We start from the raw sequence: 19,613 nt of genomic DNA, 5'->3' as shown, positions 1-19,613 counted from the left end.
AATTGTTTTTTTTTTCATTTTTTCCTCATATTTTATATTTTTTTTAATAGTAAATTATAAGATATGATGAAAATAATGGTATCTTTAGAAAGTACATTTAATGGCGAGAAAAACGGTATATAATATGTGTGGGTACAGTAAATGAGTAAGAGGAAAATTACAGCTAAATACAAACACCGCAGAAATGTAAAAATAGCCTTGGTCCCAAACGGTCAACAAATGGAAAAGTGCTCTGGTCACTAAGGGGTTAAAATCCTCCACTAAATACAAAATGTAGAGAAAATAACGCATTGTGTAAACTATTTACAAATCTAGACAAGTCAGAAGACTTTCTTTTCCCACAGAAACTCTCCGATTACACTGTTTCCAATGCAGCAAAGGATTCTGCTTTTTACTTTTAGCCTGCTTTTTAAGGCAGACTTCCCTTTACGCCATAGCATTGCCGCATTACACAGCTTTTACGCTTAGCAAGAGTTAGTACAGTGATTCAGGTATTTATTTTATATACAGTGAATCACTGTACTAACCCTTGCTAAGCGTAAAAGCTGTGTAATGCGGCGATGCTATGGCGTAAAGGGAAGTCTGCCTTAAAAAGCAGGCTAAAGGTAAAAAGATGAGTCATTGTGAACCTCATTTGCATATCTTGCCCAGAATCCTTTGCTGCATTGGAAACAGTGTAATCGGAGAGTTTCTGTGGGAAAAGCAAGTCTTCTGACTTGTCTAGATTTGTAAATAGTTTACACAATGCGTTATTTTCTCTACATTATATATATATATATATATATATATATACATACTACAAATCACTACTATTGCCTTTCACTTTTGTTGAAATAGAAAAGCTATATTGTTTATTCTATATGGTTACTTCATCAAGCTCGGCAACCATGGGACTCGGATTGTCAAATATTTAAAATTAGTACTGGCCACATTAAAAAAAAATCTATTATTTCTTATCTTAATTGCTAATGCTGACACTGCAAAGATCAAATAGGCCTTTTTGCTTCAGTATTGCAATGCAGCTTTCATCTAAGATAGCTGATGAGCAGAATCTTCAAAAGAACAATTAATTCCCAAGGTGCAAGGTATTAAGTGATAACAAAGTAATTGTAAAAAGACTGTAAAGCAATTGTAAATAATACTATTACTGCATTGAAATAGTCCATTTGTGTGTGGGTATATTTTTTGAGACGCATGCAAAGAGATTTGGAATAAATGAATAATGATTGTAAGATTTATTCTCAATAGATTATTGATAAAGTTTGTTGACAAAAATGCTAAAAATAGGTTTAAAGTTTCCATTAGGTAAAACATTTTTGCTGGTGTGTTTAAATATCTATTCCTGTGCACAAGCAAAAACAAAATTTTTACTTACATGATAAATTTCTTTCCGGACAGGGAGAGTCCACAACGTCATTCCAATTACTAGTGGGATATTCACTCCTGGCCAACAGAAGGAGGCAAAGTGCACCACAACAAAGCTGTTAAGTGTCACTTCCCTTACCCATAACCCCCAGTCATTCAGCCAAAGTGAAATGGAAAAAAAAGATAACACAAAGGTGTAGAGGTGTCTGAGGTTTATTAAAAAAATGCTGTCTAATTAAAAGGGTTGGGTTGTGAACTCCTATATGTCCGGAAAGAAAGACATTTATCAGGTAAGCATACGTTTTGTTTTCTTTCCTAAGGCATGGAGAGTCCACAACGTCATTTCAATTACTAGTGGAAACCAATACCCAAGCTAGAGGACACAGAATGAATAGGGAGGGAGAACAAGACAGGTAGACCTAAACAGAAGGCACCACCACTTGAAGAACCTTTCTCCCAAAAGAAGCCTCAGCTAAGGCAAAAGTATCAAATTTGTAGAATTTGGAAAAAGTATGCAGAGATGACCAAGTTGCAGCCTTGCAAACCTTTTTACAGAAGTTTAATTTTTGAAAGCCCAAGAAGAGGAGACAGCCATAGTGGAATGAGCTATAAGTCTCTCAGTAGGCTGCTGTTCAGCAGTCTCATAAGCAAATGAATCATACTTCTCAACCAGAAGGAAAGAGAAGCAGCAGTAGCCTTCTGACCCTTACGCTTTCCTTGAAAACAAAAAATTAGTGGAGAAGACTGGTGAAAATCCTTAGTAGCCTGTAGATAGAATTTTAGAGCAGGCACCACATCCAAGTTGTGCAACAGACGTTCCTTATGAGAAGGATTAGGACAGAAAGAAAGAACAACAATTTCCTGATTAATATTTCAAACCGAAACAACTTTAGGGAGAAACGCAAATTTGGTACGAAGAACCGCCTTATCCGCATGAGAGATAAGGTAAGGCGAATCACACTGCAAAGCCGAGAGTTCTGAAACTCTCAGAGCAGAAGAGATAGCAATAAGAAACAAAAGCTTCCAAGATAACAGCTTAATATCTATGTAATGCATTGGCTCAAACGGAGCCTACTGCAAAACTTTAAGAAAAAGGTTAAGGCTCCAAGGAGGAGCAACAGGTTTAAACACAGGCCTGATTCTGACCAGGTCCTGACAAATAGATTGAACATCTGGCACATCCGCCAGACGCTTATGTAAAAGAATAGATAGTTCAGAGAACTGACTGACAACCCTTTCTCCATACCTTCCTGGAAAAGACACAATTCTAGGAATCCTGACCCTACTTCAAGAGTAGCCCTTTGATTCACCTCAATAAAGGTATTTATGCCATACCTTCTGGTAAATTTTAAGAGTAACAGGCTTGCGAGCCTGAATCATAGTATCAATGACAGACTCAGAAAACCCACGCTTAGCCAGAACTAAGCGTTTAATCTCCAAGCAATCAGCTTCAGAGAATCGAGATTTGGATGGAGGAATGGACCATGAGTTAGAAGGTCCTTCCTCAGAGGTAACTTCCAAGGAGGAAGATATGAAATCTTCACTAGGTCTGCATACCAGATACTGCGAGGCCATGCAGGAGCTATTAGAATTACAGTCGTTCTCTCCTGTTTAATACGAGCAATGACTCGTGAAAGGAGTGCAAACGGAGAAAACAGGTATGCTATACCGAAATCCCAAGGAACCGCCAGAGCATCTATCAGAGCGGCCTGCAGATCTCTTGACCTTGAACCATACCTTGGAAGCTTGGCGTTCTGCCGAGACGCCATCAGATCCAACACCGGCACCCCCGACTTGAGGGTTAACCTGGAGAACACCTCTGGATGGAGAGCCCACTCTCCGGGATGAAATGTCTGTCTGCTCAAGAAATCCGCCTCCCAGTTGTCCACTCCTCGAATGTGGATGGCAGATAGACAACAGTTGTGAGCTTCCGCTCACCGAATAATCCGTGCCACCTCCATCATGGCTAAGGAACTCCAAGTTCCTCCCTGGTGGTTGATGTAAGCCACTGAGGTAATGTTGTCCGACTGGATCCTGATAAAACGGGCTAAGGATAATTGAGGCCACGCCATCAGAGCACTGAAGATCGCTCTCAACTCCAAGTTTTTTATAGGGAGAGAAGACTCCTCCCGAGTTCATAGGCCCTGAGGCTTTAACGAGTCCCAGACTGCTTGGTCACGATCACCCAGGAGGGTGTCCGGAAGCATGTGCCCTAAGACAGATGCTCATGAGAAATCCACCATGAGAGTGAGTCTCGGGTCAACTGGTCCAGATCTATCCTCTGAGACAGATCCGAATGGTCTCCGTTCCATTGTCTGAGCATGCATAATTGCAGAGCCCTCAAATGGAATCAAGCAAAGGGAATGATGTCCATGGAAGCGACCATCAGACCAATTACCTCTATACATTGAGCCACTGATGGCCGAACAGTAGATTGTAGAGAAAGGCAAGAGGAGAGATGTTTGGATTTCCTGACCTCCGTCAGAAAAATTGTCATAGACAGGGAATCTATGATGGTCCCTAAGAAACAAACCCTTTTAGCTGGAACAAGGGAATTCTTCTCTAGATTTACTTTCCTTCCGTGGGAACGTAGAAAAGACAACAAGATCTCTGTATAATAGTTTGCTTGTTGAAAAGATGGCACCTGAACCAATATGTCATCCAGATAAGGCACCACCGCAATTCCCCGAGACCTGACAACTCCCAAGAGAGCCCCCAGAACCTTTGGAAAGATTCTGAGAGCTGTTGCAAGGCCAAACGGAAGAGCAACAAAATGAAAGTGCTTGTCCTGAAAAGTGAATCTCAGGATCTGGTGATGATCCCTGTGAATGGGAACATAAAGATAGGCATCCTTCAGATCTATGGTCATCATGAACTGACCCTCTTCGACCAACAGAAGAATGGAATGAATGGTCTCCATTTTGAAGAACGGAACCCTGAGAAACTTGTTTAGACTTTTGAAGTCTAAATTGGTGGAAAAGTTCCCTTTTTTTCTTGGAACCACAAACAGATTTGAATAAAATCCTAGACCCTGTTCTCTTACTAGAACAATCACTCCCAATCAGGAGAGGTCCTGAACGCACTTTAATAATGCCTCTCTTTTTACCTGAGCCGCAGATAACCTTGAGAGGAGAAATCTATCCTTAGGAGGAAGAGATTTGAATTCTATTTTGTAACTCTGAGATACTATGTCCGCTGCCCAAGGATCTGGGACATCTCATAGCGATGCTTGACAAAACAGGGGAAGTCTGCCCCCCATTTGATCCGATCCCAGACCGGGGTCAGACCCTTCATGCTGACTTAGGCTCAGCTGAGGGTTTCTTTGATTTCTTTCTCCTTGTTCCAAGACTGATTGGGTCTCCAAAAAGACTTGGACTGCTCCTGCTTGGAAGAGGGAGAGGAAGGCTTTTGACCTTTGAAGTTACGAGAGGAACGAAAATTACTTTGAGGTCCTTTAGGTTTGTTCTTCTTGTCTTGTGGAAGAAAAGACCCTTTTCCACCCGTAATATCAGAAATTATTTCTGCCAGACCAGGCCCAAACAAGGTCTTACCCTTGTAAGGAAGCACCATGAGCTTAGACTTGGAGGTGACATTGGCTGACCAAGATTTAAGCCACAGAGCCCTATGGGCTAGAACAGTGAAGCCGGACATCTTGGCTCCCAGTCTAATGATTTGCATGTTAGCATCAGAGATAAAAGAATTGGCTAATTTGAAAGCCTTAATTCTATCTTGAATCTCCTCCAATGGAGTTTCTTCTAAAATTAATTCAGACAAGGCATCGCACCAATAAGATTCCGCACTTGCTACCATGGCAATACAAACTGCAGGTTGCCAGTGAAGACCCTGATGAACATACATCTTCTTCAAACAAGCCTCCAGCTTTTTGTCCATGGGATCCTTAAAGGAACAGCTATCCTTGATAGGAATTGTAGTTCTCTTAGCCAGAGTAGAAATAGCCCCTTCTACCTTAGGCACCGTGCGCCATAAATCTCTAATGGAATCGGCAACAGGAAACATATTTTTGAAGACAGGGAGGTATCCCAGGCTTCTCCCATTCCTGTTACATAATCTCCGTCACACGGTCTCGAACACAAAACACTTCCACAGTGGAAAGAACTTCATACTATTTGTTAAGCTTACTAGATTTCTTAGAGTTTAGAGCGACAGAAGAGTTGGAGTCGTCCAAAGTAGCCCGTACCTCCTTTAACAATAAACAAAGGTGTTCAAGCTTAAATCTGAAGTTTACTTCTTCTGCATCAGACAAAGGAATTATACTGTTCGAATCTGAGATTTCACCCTCAGAAGCTACTGAGGTATCCTCCTCATCAGATTTAGGATGGAGGTCAACCTTCGCCGCAGCAGAAACGACACCTTACTATCAGAAAAATGTTTAATTTCCTCTTGCGCTTCCCTAACATGGGAAAAGCAGATAATGGTGCAGATACCGCAGTAGATATCTGTGCAGCATAATCTACGGGCAAATATACTCCTCCAGGAGGTTGAGAGGAAATGCAGGGCACTGCATGTGACGCCAATGAGGCTTGGGACGTTTGAGGAGAAAGCTGCAGCATAACCTAAACAGCATTAACCTGGGAGAGAATAGGCTCAGAGGACAATAATTTGGCCTCTATTTAACAAGGTCTGGCAGACCTGATCCGACAGTGCGGATCAGGTCCTCCAGACCTCGCTGAATACGGAGAGCAATACGCTCTACGTATTCAGCATTGCACCAGCAGCTCACAAGAGTTGCTGGTGCAACGCTGCCCCCTGCAGACTTGGCCAATGGTCCGCCAACAGGGGGGTGTCAACCCGATCCTACTCGATCGGGTTGATTTCCGGCAATGTCTGTCTGCCTGCTCAGAGCAGGCGGACAGGTTATGGAGCAGCGGTCTTTGTGCTGAAGACTCGCCAGAAACACGGACCATCAAGCTCCTTTCGGAGTTTGATAGATAGGCCCCTTTGTCTTTACATTCTAGCGTTCTAGCTAAATATGTAGCACAAAATTGCATAGGCAAAACAATTTGGGCCTCTAGGCATAATAAATGTCAAAAGAATCAGATTCTTGATCCATGTCCACGTCTGCAAATAAAAAATATACCCCAAATTAATGAGAAATTTTATTTAATTATTTATTTAATTATTTAAATAAAAATTACTGTCACTTTAAGAAAACTCTAAAATCCTATAAGCGATAATACGCTAAATAGACAAAAAAAAGGAAAAGAAAAACTGCAGACACCTCTGCACCTCAGACAGCCTGATGTGCCCTACCACCTTCAGAGGATCCCAAAACGATTGCATAGGGACTGCTAGCTACTTCTCCACTGTCTGACTTAAATCTTCTACTGTCGCAATCAGCCGACACAGAATAAAGGCAGCTCCTACGTGACTCCACTCCGCTCTAACTACGGAAGAGAAGGAGATCACGTGATCGGCAAGGAGGAACTGCGCAACACTAAAAGGGCGCGCTCCTGCCGAAGATAAAAGAAAAGCCGTTTGCAGTTCTCTTAAAGGAACCGCCATAAGGAAATAAAAACAGACAAAAAAAGAAGTTTGTCCCCAGTTTGCAGATTAACACAACATACACCAAAATAAACTTGTACACACAGAGAATATTATATTTAAGAGCCATATGAGGAAAAACTTCTCCAATGAAGAGAATAATTAACCCTAATTGTCCCCTTCACATACATAAGTGCCTGCCCACTGCCTCAGCAATCCTCATCGTAAAGGATTATCTATTAGTCCCAATATTCTGCAGAGTTAACTCCTGAAGTGCAACTCTCCAACACCTAGAAGACAAAGGCACTTACCTGCAATCTAGCTGTCCGGCAGGAAGGACACATACTCCTTACAGAGACCTGTTGTGGACTCTCCATGTCTTAGGAAAGAAAAAGGTAGTTGAGGAGGAAAGCATTGGTTCAAACCCTATCACATATAATAAAAAGTCCACAAAATCAGATATTTTTATCATATGTATGAACAAGCAGCTTTTATGCAAGACACTCGGGCAGTTTTAAAAAAAACATGGTTTTATTGGATAATGCATGAGGCACAACACTAATACACATTTATAGATGACCCTGATGTTAGGTGAGATGTAAGAGGTAGCAGCTCTAAGGAATGGCATTTAAACTGGAGAATCCGGTGGTCCGACAGGAGAATCTTGACAAAAGGAAAACTTAAAGTGAAGGTAAACTTACTCTCTCTTCTATGTTAAAATCGATAAAGCATTAAAATTGAATATGATGTTCATTCATGGGGGCCTAGTTATCAAGCCGTCAACCTCAAATACGCTGGAATTCCGCAGCGTATTTGTGGCGAGGCTGATTCGCCTTAGTTATCAAACGCTAGAGACCGGCAAAAGTAGAATTTTGTGACGTAAACTTCGATCCGCCGGACTCAGTCCGACACAGATCGATTCTTACGTCACTCCAGATGTTCCGCACACAATCTCACTACTTTTGCTAGTTATCAAAAAACTAGCAGGTACGCTCGGCACTTTTACGGCCCAGCGTACCTGGTTTTCAAAGCGCCAGCCTGGAGGCGGCGGATCCCATAGGAATCAATGGGAGTCTGACCATAGCGAAAGTACAAGTTCGCTGCTGACAGACATCCCATTGATTCCTATGGGAGCTGTCTACACCTAACACCCTAACATGTACCCCGAGTCTAAACACCGCTAATCTGACCCCCCCTACACCGCCGCCACTAAATAAAGTTATTACCCCCTAAACCGCCGCTCCCGGAGCCCACCGCAAGCTACTCTATACATATTAACCCCTAAACCGCCGCTCCCGGAGCCCACCGCAACTATAATAAATGTATTAACCCCTAAACCGCCGCTCCCTGAACCCGCCGCAACCTATATTAAATGTATTAACCCCTATCCTGCCCCCCTACACCGTCGCCACCTATAATAAATTTATTAACCCCTATCCTGCCCCCCCTACACCGTCGCCACCTATAATAAATGTATTAACCCCTATCCTGCCCCCCCTACACCGTCGCCACCTATAATAAATTTATTAACCCCTATCCTGCCCCCCACTACGCCGCCGCCACTGTAATAAAATTATTAACCCCTAAACCTAAGTCTAACCCTAATGCCCCCCTAACTTAAATATTAATTAAATAAATCTAAATAAATTAACTCTTATTAACTAAATGAATCCTATTTAAAACTAAATACTTACCTTTAAAATAAACCCTAATATAGCTACAATATAAATAATAATTATATTCTAGCTATTTTAGGATTTATATTTATTTTACAGGTAACTTTCAATTTATTTTAACCATGTACAATAACTATTAAATAGTTATTAACTATTTAATAGCTTACCTAGCTTAAATAAAGAGAAATGTACCTGTGAAATAAATCCTAACCTAAGTTACAATTACACCTAACACTACACTATACTTTAATAAATTATTCCTATTTAAAAATAAATACTTACCTGTAAAATAAACCCTAAGATAGCTACAATGTAATTAATAATTATATTATAGCTATCTTAGGATTTATATTTATTTTACAGGTAACTTTGTATTTATTTTAGCTAGTTAGAATAGTTATTAAATAGTTATTAACTATTTAATAACTACCTAGCTAAAAGAAATACAAAATTACCTGTAAAATAAATCCTAACTTAAGTTACAATTAAACCTAATACTACACTATCATTAAATTAACTAAATAAACTACCTACAAATAACTACAAGTAAATACAATTACATAAACTAACTAAAGTACAAAAAATAAAAAAAGCTAAGTTACAAAAAATAAAAAATTAAGTTACAAACATGTTAAAAATATTACAACAATTTTAAGCTACTTACACCTAATCTAAGCCCCCTAATAAAATAACAAACCCCCCCAAAATAAAAATAAAAACCCTACCCTATTCTAAATTAAATAAATTTCAAAGCTCTTTTACCTTACCAGCCCTTAAAAGGGCCATTTGTGGGGGCATGCCCCAAAAAGTTCAGCTCTTTTACCTGTAAAAGAAAAATACAACCCCCCCCCAACATTAAAACCCACCACCCACATACCCCTAATCTAACCCAAACCCCCCTTACAAAAACCTAACACTAATCCCCTGAAGATCATGCTACCTTGAGTCGTCTTCACTCAGCCGAGCCACCGATGGAACTGAAGAGCACATCCGGAGCGGAAGAAGTTAATCCTCCAAGCGGCGCTGAAGAAATCTTCCATCCGATGAAGTCATCATCCAGGCGGCGCTGAATAAGTCTTCAATCCGGCCGATGTCATCTTCAAAGAGGCGCTGAAGAGGTCTTCTATCCGGGCGAAGTCATCTTCCAAGCCGGGTCTTGAATCTTCCTTCCGCCGACGCGGAACCACCTTCTTCACCGACGGACTACGACGAATGACGGCTCCTTTAAGGGACGTCATCCAAGATGGCGTCCCCTCAATTCCGATTGGCTGATAGGATTCTATCAGCCAATCGGAATTAAGGTAGGAAAAATCTGATTGGCTGATGGAATCAGCCAATCAGATTGAGCTCGCATTCTATTGGCTGTTCCGATCAGCCAATAGAATGCAAGCTCAATCTGATTGGCTGATTGGATCAGCCAATCGGATTGAACTTGAATCTGATTGGCTGATTCCATCAGCCAATCAGATTTTCCTACCTTAATTCAGATTGGCTGATAGAATCCTATCAGCCAATCGGAATTGAGGGGACGCCATCTTGGATGACGTCCCTTAAAGGAGCCGTCATTCGTCGTAGTCCGTCGGTGAAGAAGGTGGTTCCGCGTCGGCGGAAGGAAGATTCAAGACCCGGCTTGGAAGATGACTTCGCCCGAATAGAAGACCTCTTCAGCGCCTCTTTGAAGATGACATCGGCCGGATCGAAGACTTCTTCAGCGCCGCCTGGATGATGACTTCATCGGATGGAAGATTTCTTCAGCGCCGCTTGGAGGATTAACTTCTTCCGCTCCGGATGTCCTCTTCAGTTCCATCGGTGGCTCGGCTGAGTGAAGACGACTCAAGGTAGGATGATCTTCAGGGGATTAGTGTTAGGTTTTTGTAAGGGGGGTTTGGGTTAGATTAGGGGTATGTGGGTGGTGGGTTTTAATGTCGGGGGGGGGGGTTGTATTTTTCTTTTACAGGCAAAAGAGCTGAACTTTTTGGGGCATGCCCCCACAAATGGCCCTTTTAAGGGCTGGTAAGGTAAAAGAGCTTTGAAATTTATTTAATTTAGAATAGGGTAGGGATTTTTTTTATTTTGGGGGGGTTTGTTATTTTATTAGGGGGCTTAGATTAGGTGTAAGTAGCTTAAAATTGTTGTAATATTTTTAACATGTTTGTAACTTAATTTTTTATTTTTTGTAACTTAGCTTTTTTTATTTTTTGTACTTTAGTTAGTTTATGTAATTGTATTTAATTGTAGTTATTTGTAGGTAGTTTATTTAGTTAATTTAATGATAGTGTAGTATTAGGTTTAATTGTAACTTAAGTTAGGGTTTATTTTACAGGTAATTTTGTATTTCTTTTAGCTAGGTAGTTATTAAATAGTTAATAACTATTTAATAACTATTCTAACTAGCTAAAATAAATACAAAGTTACCTGTAAAATAAATATAAATCCTAAGATAGCTATAATATAATTATTAATTACATTGTAGCTATCTTAGGGTTTATTTTAAAGGTAAGTATTTATTTTTAAATAGGAATAATTTATTAAAGTATAGTGTAGTGTTAGGTGTAATTGTAACTTAGGTTAGGATTTATTTCACAGGTACATTTCTCTTTATTTTAGCTAGGTAAGCTATTAAATAGTTAATAACTATTTAATAGTTATTGTACATGGTTAAAATAAATTGAAAGTTACCTGTAAAATAAATATAAATCCTAAGATAGCTAGAATATAATTATTATTTATATTGTAGCTATATTAGGGTTTATTTTAAAGGTAAGTATTTAGTTTTAAATAGGATTCATTTAGTTAATAAGAGTTAATTTATTTAGATTTATTTAATTAATATTTAAGTTAGGGGGGCGTTAGGGTTAGACTTAGGTTTAGGGGTTAATAATTTTATTACAGTGGCGGCGGCGTAGTGGGGGGCAGGATAGGGGTTAATAAATTTATTATAGGTGGCGACGGTGTAGGGGGGGCAGATTAGGGGTTAATACATTTATTATAGGTGGCGACGGTGTAGGGGGGGCAGGATAGGGGTTACTAGGTATAATGTAGGTGGCAGCGGTGTCCGGGAGCGGCGGTTTAGGGGTTAATACATTTATAAGAGTTGCGGCAGGGTCTAGGAGCGGCGGTTTAGGGGTTAGTAACTTTATTTAGTTGCGGGGGGGCTCCGGGGGCACCGGTATAGGGGGTAGAACAGTGTAGTTTAGTGTGAGTGCTTAGTGACAGGCTAGCAATAAAGCTGGGAAAAAGCCGAAGGGCAGCGGGATCGGATGAGTGATAACTCTCACAGTCCGCTGCTCATCGCCCCGCGGCTTTTTGACAGCTTTATTTGATAACTTAGGCGTATTTTTTCAGGTCCGCGGCGGCGAAGGTAGGCGAGCTTAGGCGGACGTATTGGGCCGGCGAAGCCAGAAAAGTAGACGGCTTGATAACTACCCCCCATGGTTTTTTCTAATTTTATTTATTACCTTTGTTTTCTTGTATAATTTGCTGCGATTTCGCTTGTCAAAAAACAACCCGTCTCTTTTTTTTTTTTTTATAAACAATGATCACGTTGTTTATATAGCCAATTGATTTTCTGGCCGTTAGGCGGCCGTCAATTGACGTCACAAGCTGATGCTTGATTGTGCGCATGCGCGAGTGATTCTATCTCCTCCTTCAAAGCGAGCGCGTCCTCGTTTTGCTTATGCGCATTAGGAGTTTCATTTGTTTTCCAAACACCCACCGCATCGGATCAAATACTGTAAGGAACGAACGAGCAATATTCACACTTGCGATAGTGTCGCTTCACAAATATAGTATTGAATGAGTCTCGCAACTCATTCAATACTATGTTGCTGATTTGGGACGCATGCGCTGCAGAGGACTTCGTTGAGCGCGATTAACGCATGTGCTTTTGAGAGCAAACGTTTTTGTGGGCATGCGCGGTAAGCAGAGAATAGATGTGCACGAGTGTAGTTCTGACGTATAGAGCGGGTGGGACCGCTCTATACGTCTATGTATTGAAAACACGGAACTGCTGGATGGGAGGGGATTACAATCGTAAGGCACATTAAAATAAAAGTTTTTTTAAAAAATAAACCTAGCGACTACCTTGTAAGTTAGAAAAGGAAAATAAAGAGACATTTCTATTAGAATAACTTTACCTTCACTTTAAGATAAGCATCTACCTAATTTTCTTTTAATTTTTTTTTTTCACTTCATTATCTTCACAGTTCAACCTGCAAACAACCAAGACAGAAATAACTACCCATTGTATTCATTTATTTTCCTATTTAACTTTTTCCACCCCACTAAAAGTTGTTCCTATCAACTGGTTAAGAAAGTTTATAGAAGAAGTGTATTACCTACATTTGTTTTCTATTATGTACGCATTACAAAAGTCATATTCTTATGCACTTATGTGTATTCACTGCATATTTAACAATGTAATGGGGCTAACTTACATAACTATATGTACTGCTGGATTGTCACCTACTGTATTTTTTCTTCTTTTAAAATCTAATAAAAACAATTTTAACATATAATAAAAAGTCATTGTAGTGCTCTTATTTATCAATCTGGCTATTAAATAAGAGTTTGGCTCAACCCTATAACCCAAACTTATTACAACAGAGATAGGGTCATAGAAGAATAGGGGAGACAGAGCAGCACAATACTCACAACCTCTGCCCCCTACATGTTGAGATCACAGCCCAATCTAAGGGCTTCCATTTCCATAGATCACTTGAGAAGATATCAACAGGGAGCTCACTTGTTTTCACTCCGCTGTCTCACTGCAGCCATAAATGTATTTGCTTATAAATAATAATTGGCTCCTTACTTTGCATGGCACAGCATCGAAACCACACTCAAAGGTGATTTGGCGCACGTTTCACTCCCTTTGGTGGATGGAGAAATAACATAAAATATTGTTATTGCTCTTTAAAAAGACATTCGTTGAGACATGTTGAGCAATTTATTCTACTTGGAGCTTTTTATTGTTGTTTTTATTCTGTGGAATATATAATCTGTGATTCGGCACTTGACTCCCTGTGAGTATTTTTAATTAGTGTCTTATTAGTGTTAAGCCAACTGCACTATTGTGCTACCTTATTTGCAGTGGCACATACAGCACTTGGAAAGGTCAAATGTGGAAGCTTTATCCTCTTTGTAAATGCACCGCCCAAACAAAGCATTATTTACACTAAAGTACCTACTCAATTGCAATGTTTTGATTCACTGGAGAATAAAGGCATTTTTAAAGTTTATAATAAATTGCAACAGTTGAAAATTGCTTTGCAAATGAAAAGACATTTTATTGTTTTGTTTTTTTTGTTTGTTTTTTAAATGATTTTAAAATACATTTGTTTCCTTTGCTCTTGGTCTAACATCACATAATTATTAAAATGTAGGAAAACTTACACAAGGTAGCCAGAGCACAGTGCTGTTTGCAGAGAACAGCTTGATATGTAGCAGCACTGCAAAGAGAAAGCGCTAAGTGTTCCTGTATCTCATTCTGTCTGCAGACATACTGCCTGTTGTGCCTTGGGAAATGGGAGAAATATGTTCCAGTTTCAGAAATAAACCAATTGTTCTACTCCAGCCTTTTCCTACTTTGACTCTTAAGGGTCGATTTATGAAGCAGCGAATGCTGCTTCTGATCCACTCCGCTTCAGTTCCGCCTGAAACGGAAGTTAAGAAGCAGCGGTCCTAAGACTGCTGCTCCTTAACTCGTTCGCCACCTCTGAGGTGGCGGACAGCAATCGGTTCGATCGAATATGATCGGGTTGATTGACACCCCCTGCTAGTGGCCGATTGGCCGCGAATCTGCAGGGGGCAGTATTGCACCAGCAGTTCACAAGAACTGCTGGTGCAATAATAAATGCCGACTGAGTATGCTGTCGGCATTTATCGATGTGCGGCGGACATGATACACTACATCGTATCATGTCCGTATGTACAATAATAATTTTACCCCTCCATGAGTTTTTTAAAGTACCAACCTTCAAAATAGAGACGATTTGTACTATACTTTCTTTAGTGCAGGAGGGTCAGTTTATGTGTACCATTGACTTAAAGGGATATAAAACGCATTTTTTTTCCTTTCATTATTAAGATACCATATGTGATTTTAAACAACTTTCCAGTTTACTTCTATTATCTAATTTGTTTTGTTCTCTTGATATTGCTTGTCAAAATGGATACCTAGATATACTGAGAAACTGCTGATTGGTGGCTGCTCATATATGCCTCAAGCTATTGGCTCTCCCAATGCCTTCAGTTAGCTCCTAGTAGTGCATTGCTGCTTCTTCGAGAAATAATACCAAGAGGATAGAGCAAATTGCATAACAGAAGTAAATTGGAAAGTTGTTAAAAATTGTATTACTCTGATTTATGAAAGAAAATTTTTGAGTTTCGTAAGATGCCTAGTTACATATGCCTATTAACAAGGATCATGTCACGTTCCTGAGATTTGCCTTTCTAAACAGGCATTATCAATTTGTTCTGATTCGGTTTTGTCTGTCAACAGCGCCCACAGTCTTTGCAAAAGTTCTAGGAGCTTTGCTTACTGTGGAGCAAGGTCATGGAATCTCTGTAGCTCCATACATGAACGATATTCTGGTGCAAGAACCCTCTCTTCAGCTGGCAATGAAATACACTCAAGAGGTTCATCTTCTGTTTTGCAGTCCTCGTTGGAAAATAAACCTACCAAAGAGCTCTTTAACTCTTCTGACTTGAGAATCCTTCCTAGTATCTATAATCATCTCGGTGACTAGGAGTCTTTCTTTCTAATGACACGATGAGTCCACGGATCATCTAATTACTATTGGGAATATCACTCCTGCCCAGCAGGAGGCGGCAAAGGGCACCACAGCAAAGCTGTTAAATATCACCTCCCTTCCCTCCCACCCCAGTCATTCTCTTTGCCTTGTTAGAGCAAGAAAGTGGTAAAGTTAGGTGTTAATATTCTTCAAGCAAGATTTTATTATTTTTTAAGTAGTGCAAGATTGTGCTGCTTTATTCTAGGGTGTAGCCGTAGTCCACATCAGTCTCTTCAGTAGGGCAGTGGTGGCTTTAGAGCAATGGGAACTTCTGGGACATAATTCCATGTAATTTATGCTGCCCTAACTCTGAAAGTCTGAGTAAAATTACTCAGTCTTTTTTCTTTCCACAGGGCTATGTGAGGGAGAGGACCTCTCAAACCTGGTGAGCTGCCTTGCTGTCTGGTAGATTTGTGAGGTAACTGATTACTTTTTTTATTCTGGAAAGGAGAAGACACTCTATTTCAAACACAAAGGAAAAGAAAATAAGGGCCTTTTAATTTAAAGCACTTTATTTTTTAATATGGGACACTTAAACTCTCCTATACTGGAGAGGACTCTCAGACAGCAGTTTATGCAGGCACTGGGGCTGAGAATAGTCTGCTTGGTAGTTGAACTTTGGTGGTTCCATTTCTCCCGGCGGTTAAACTAATAATCAATATGTCGTCCAGGAGATTGTTATTTTTGAGGACGCCCACGAGGGGCAGAGCTAAGTAAGGTGGCAATCTGTATTGCGCTCCACTTTCTTCACTTCCGAGTGCGGAGGAAACAGAATTTCAAGGGTCTGTTTAGAAACGCATGATTTTCTGAAAGCATGTGTTTCTAGGAACGGAGAACAGCTCATCTTGTCTGCTGCTGGAGTCCGGATCGTTTATCTACTTAGAGGGACTAAACTCCGGTGTTGCAGTGCAGGTAGGCACCTCAGCAAAGAAGCTGAGGTGTAGAGGTGTTTTTCCTTATGTTATTTAGCTTAATACCGCATTCTACAGATTTAAATAAAAAAGTTGCGGTTTAAAATTTAAAGGGACGTTTTTTTAAAGTAACGTTTTTTTCAATTTAAATTTGTATTAAAAAATTGAGGTTATTATTTGTTTATTTGATCCATTGTGAGTCAGAGTGGACCAAGAGGCTTTGCAAAATGTCACTTGTTCTTTGTGTTTTGATGCCAATGTGGAACCACCAATCCTTTTCTGTTCCTCATGTATTGAGAGGACTTCAAACTATAGGGATAGACTTTTTTTCTGAGCCAACATTTTCCAAGGCGGATGCTGTTCAGGAGTCTAATGTCAATGTTCAATATATACCGCAGCTTTCTCCTCAGGCGTCACAACTTGGAACCCCCCTAACATACAGTGCACTGCGCTTCATCTCTAACTCCTCCTGGGGTTACATTGCAAGACATCGCTTCTCTCATGTCCTCTGCGGTTTCTGATGCATTGTCTACTTTTCCCATTCTGCAGGGAAAGCGCAAGAGGAAAAGTAAACATTCAGTGGGGGTTACTGACGCAGTTGTGGCTATTTCGGATGCCCCTTCCCAGAAGCCGGAGGAGGATCTTTCGGTAGCATCTGAGGGGGGATCTTAGATTCTGACAGTTTAATTCCTCCTGCTGATACTGAAGTTGTTTCCTTCAGGTTTAAGCTAGAACACCTCCTCAAGTTACTTAAGGAGGTTTAGCTACATTGGCGACACTATGGTAGTAGTTCATCCTAAGGGAAAGACAGTCAAGGGCGGATGATCCGGATCTGACGTCAGCAGCCCTGACGTTCGCGTCTGACGTGCGAGAATAGTGAGCACGGTGTGTAGGCACACGAGCCTCCGGGAAACCAAACACAGCACAGCTTGTTATTGCCAGCAGCCCGCCGGGATAACTCCTACGCGGCAGGAGGAGCGCCCAGCAGGGCGGAAGTTCTCAGTGCTGACACTAATCAAACAGCTCTGTTCGGCTCACCCCGGCACCTCAGCTCTGCAAGGACGACGCAGCTCGTGGCGGCCTGGTTCCGCCTGAGATAGACCGCTGTGGAAAGAAGTGGAGAAGCGGCAAGGCAGTCGTCTAAAGCACACTGCCGTGTGCTTGGTCCGGTAATCCTGATTTGGCCTTGAAAAGTCCTCTGGCCAAGGACAGTCTGTATTATTTTGCTTACTGTATGCCATAAGACTCTTGCCTCTAAAAACAAATAATGTCAATCTTTTCGCAAACGATGACTGCTGCCGAGTTATAGCCTAGGGGCTGGGCAAGGAAGGGTGGAAAATTGCCTTTGAGGTCCTCCCCATACCGGCCAAAGTCCTTTATTGGAGTGATCTTTCTAAAGTAGTAAAGAGCACAAAAGACATAAGCCAAAAAACTGTGTTTTTCAACTCTAAAGTTTCTCTATCTCACCCCCTGGGTATTAAAAGAGAGGAAAAGGCAAGGAGAGGCTGAGAAAGGAAAAGTTAAAGTATTTTGAACTTGTGGAATGTGTAACCTTGGTATATTTCCCCGAGTTAAAAGTCTGGGTGCTTAAGAGGAGGTGAAGTCTGTGCATAATTCCCTTAAAATTTGCAGAGGAAAAAGAAAAGGGAGGAAAAAATCTGCTGTGTGTCAGATATATAGTTTGGGAACAGGTAAACTGTGTTGTTACCAAGTCCTCCCTCCAAAGTTTATACAACCCAGTGAATATAACCAGGGATTCGTTGGGCTGTGCTCTGCTAGCTACTCAGATAAAGCTTATATTCCCCCCCTACTTGGCACATTATCACAGTAGAACTTGTGTACTCTTAATTTTTTCCCTTGGTCTAAAAGGCTAATCTAGTCTGGGCCCTAGAGAGGGTGGGGGAAGTTACCCTTCGCTTATGCACACGCAGCTCACATGTATAACAGAACCCAGTGAACTGGTACAGAAAGACAGGGAGTGGTTGAACTCCCGGATTTAAGTCAGCTAGCCTCAAGCCAGAAGGTTTGATTTTGACCTAAAAGAGAAAGGGGGAAGGAAGGAAAGTGCTTTGGATCGATGGTTGCTCAAAACAGTGACTTGTCCACCTTGTCTTATTTTATTGTTGTTGAAATGAACAAAAGGCAGTAATTGATATCCAAAGTTTGAATGTTATCATAGCCTTATTTGTCTTATATATTATTTGTTCATTATTACTAGAAAGTATCTCACAATCTTGATGTGGTTCGTGCTTTAAAGTTCTATTTACAAGCAACTAAGGATTTCAGACAAACAACTTCATTGTTTGTTATCTATTCTGGTAAGAGGAGAGGTCAGAAGGCGACTGCTACCTCTCTTTCCTTTTGGCTGAAAAGCACCATCCGTTTGGCCTATGAGACTGCTGGCCAGCAGCCTCCCGAAACAATTACTGCTCATTCTACCAGAGCCGTGGCTTCCACATGGGCTTTTAAAAATGAGGCTTCTGTTGAACAGATTTGTAAGGCAGCGACTTGGTCTTCGCTGCATACTTTTTCCAAATTTTACAAATTCGATACTTTTGCTTCTTTGGAGGCTATTTTTGGGAGAAAGGTTTTACAAGCAGTGGTGCCTTCCGTTTAAGGTACCTGTCTTGTTCCCTCCCTTCAGCCCTGTGAGCTTTTGCACATGTTCAGTAAGTTTGAATATAAAAAGACTGCTAAATTTGATAATGGAAGTAAATTGGAAAGTCTTGTAAAACTCCAGGTTTTTTTCTGAATCATAAAAGTTTATTTTCACTTTAGTGACCCTTTAAATGTTATTGTTTTGTTTTTGTTTTTAAACTAATGTTCCTGTGCTGGAAAAAAAACATACTTTTTATTATACTTGTTGAGCAATTCGGCCCAGAGTTTAGGGATTGTTCTGGGCAGCCAATGAGAAATGTCCCTAACACTTCCTGCTAGTTCCAACATCAATTCAAAGTGTTTACTCTTATTATACTAAAAATGTTTGAATAGTAGCCTTTCATATGCATTTTTTGTTTACTGTCACGTCACATATCAATTGCTTTTTAAACCACATATATTTTGCAACATTAAATAAAAATTGAACATGGGATAAATATCACAGGTCACAGCAAAAGAGCATTTCTTGATCTGCTATTTTTGTTGTTTATAAAGTTGACCTAATTCAAGCAATCACTGAGCAATTAGTGAGCATATTGCCTGAGGGTGACGCCTCAACCTTTTACAACAGGCCTAGGTGAATGTTACAGGCTTATCCTTCCGCTGCAGGAGACATGTGTTAGATCAGAGTTTATTTGCTTGGAAAGTGAGATTTTTTATTCTGCAGCTATTTATATTTCTTCTACAAGATATGACGAGTCCACGGA

General features: G+C 40.5%; 1 protein-coding gene across 1 annotated transcript in view; it reads left to right on the top strand.

The window, feature by feature from the left end:
• Positions 1-19,613, top strand: part of LOC128663982 (histidine--tRNA ligase, cytoplasmic) — a 354,313-nt gene that overhangs the window by 145,134 nt on the left and 189,566 nt on the right. The window lies entirely within an intron of this gene.

This window comes from Bombina bombina, chromosome 6 (assembly GCF_027579735.1).
Source record: "Bombina bombina isolate aBomBom1 chromosome 6, aBomBom1.pri, whole genome shotgun sequence".
NCBI classification, from domain to species: domain Eukaryota; kingdom Metazoa; phylum Chordata; class Amphibia; order Anura; family Bombinatoridae; genus Bombina; species Bombina bombina.
Note: the sequence above shows the minus strand (reverse complement) of the source record. Positions and strands in the feature narration are given on the sequence as shown.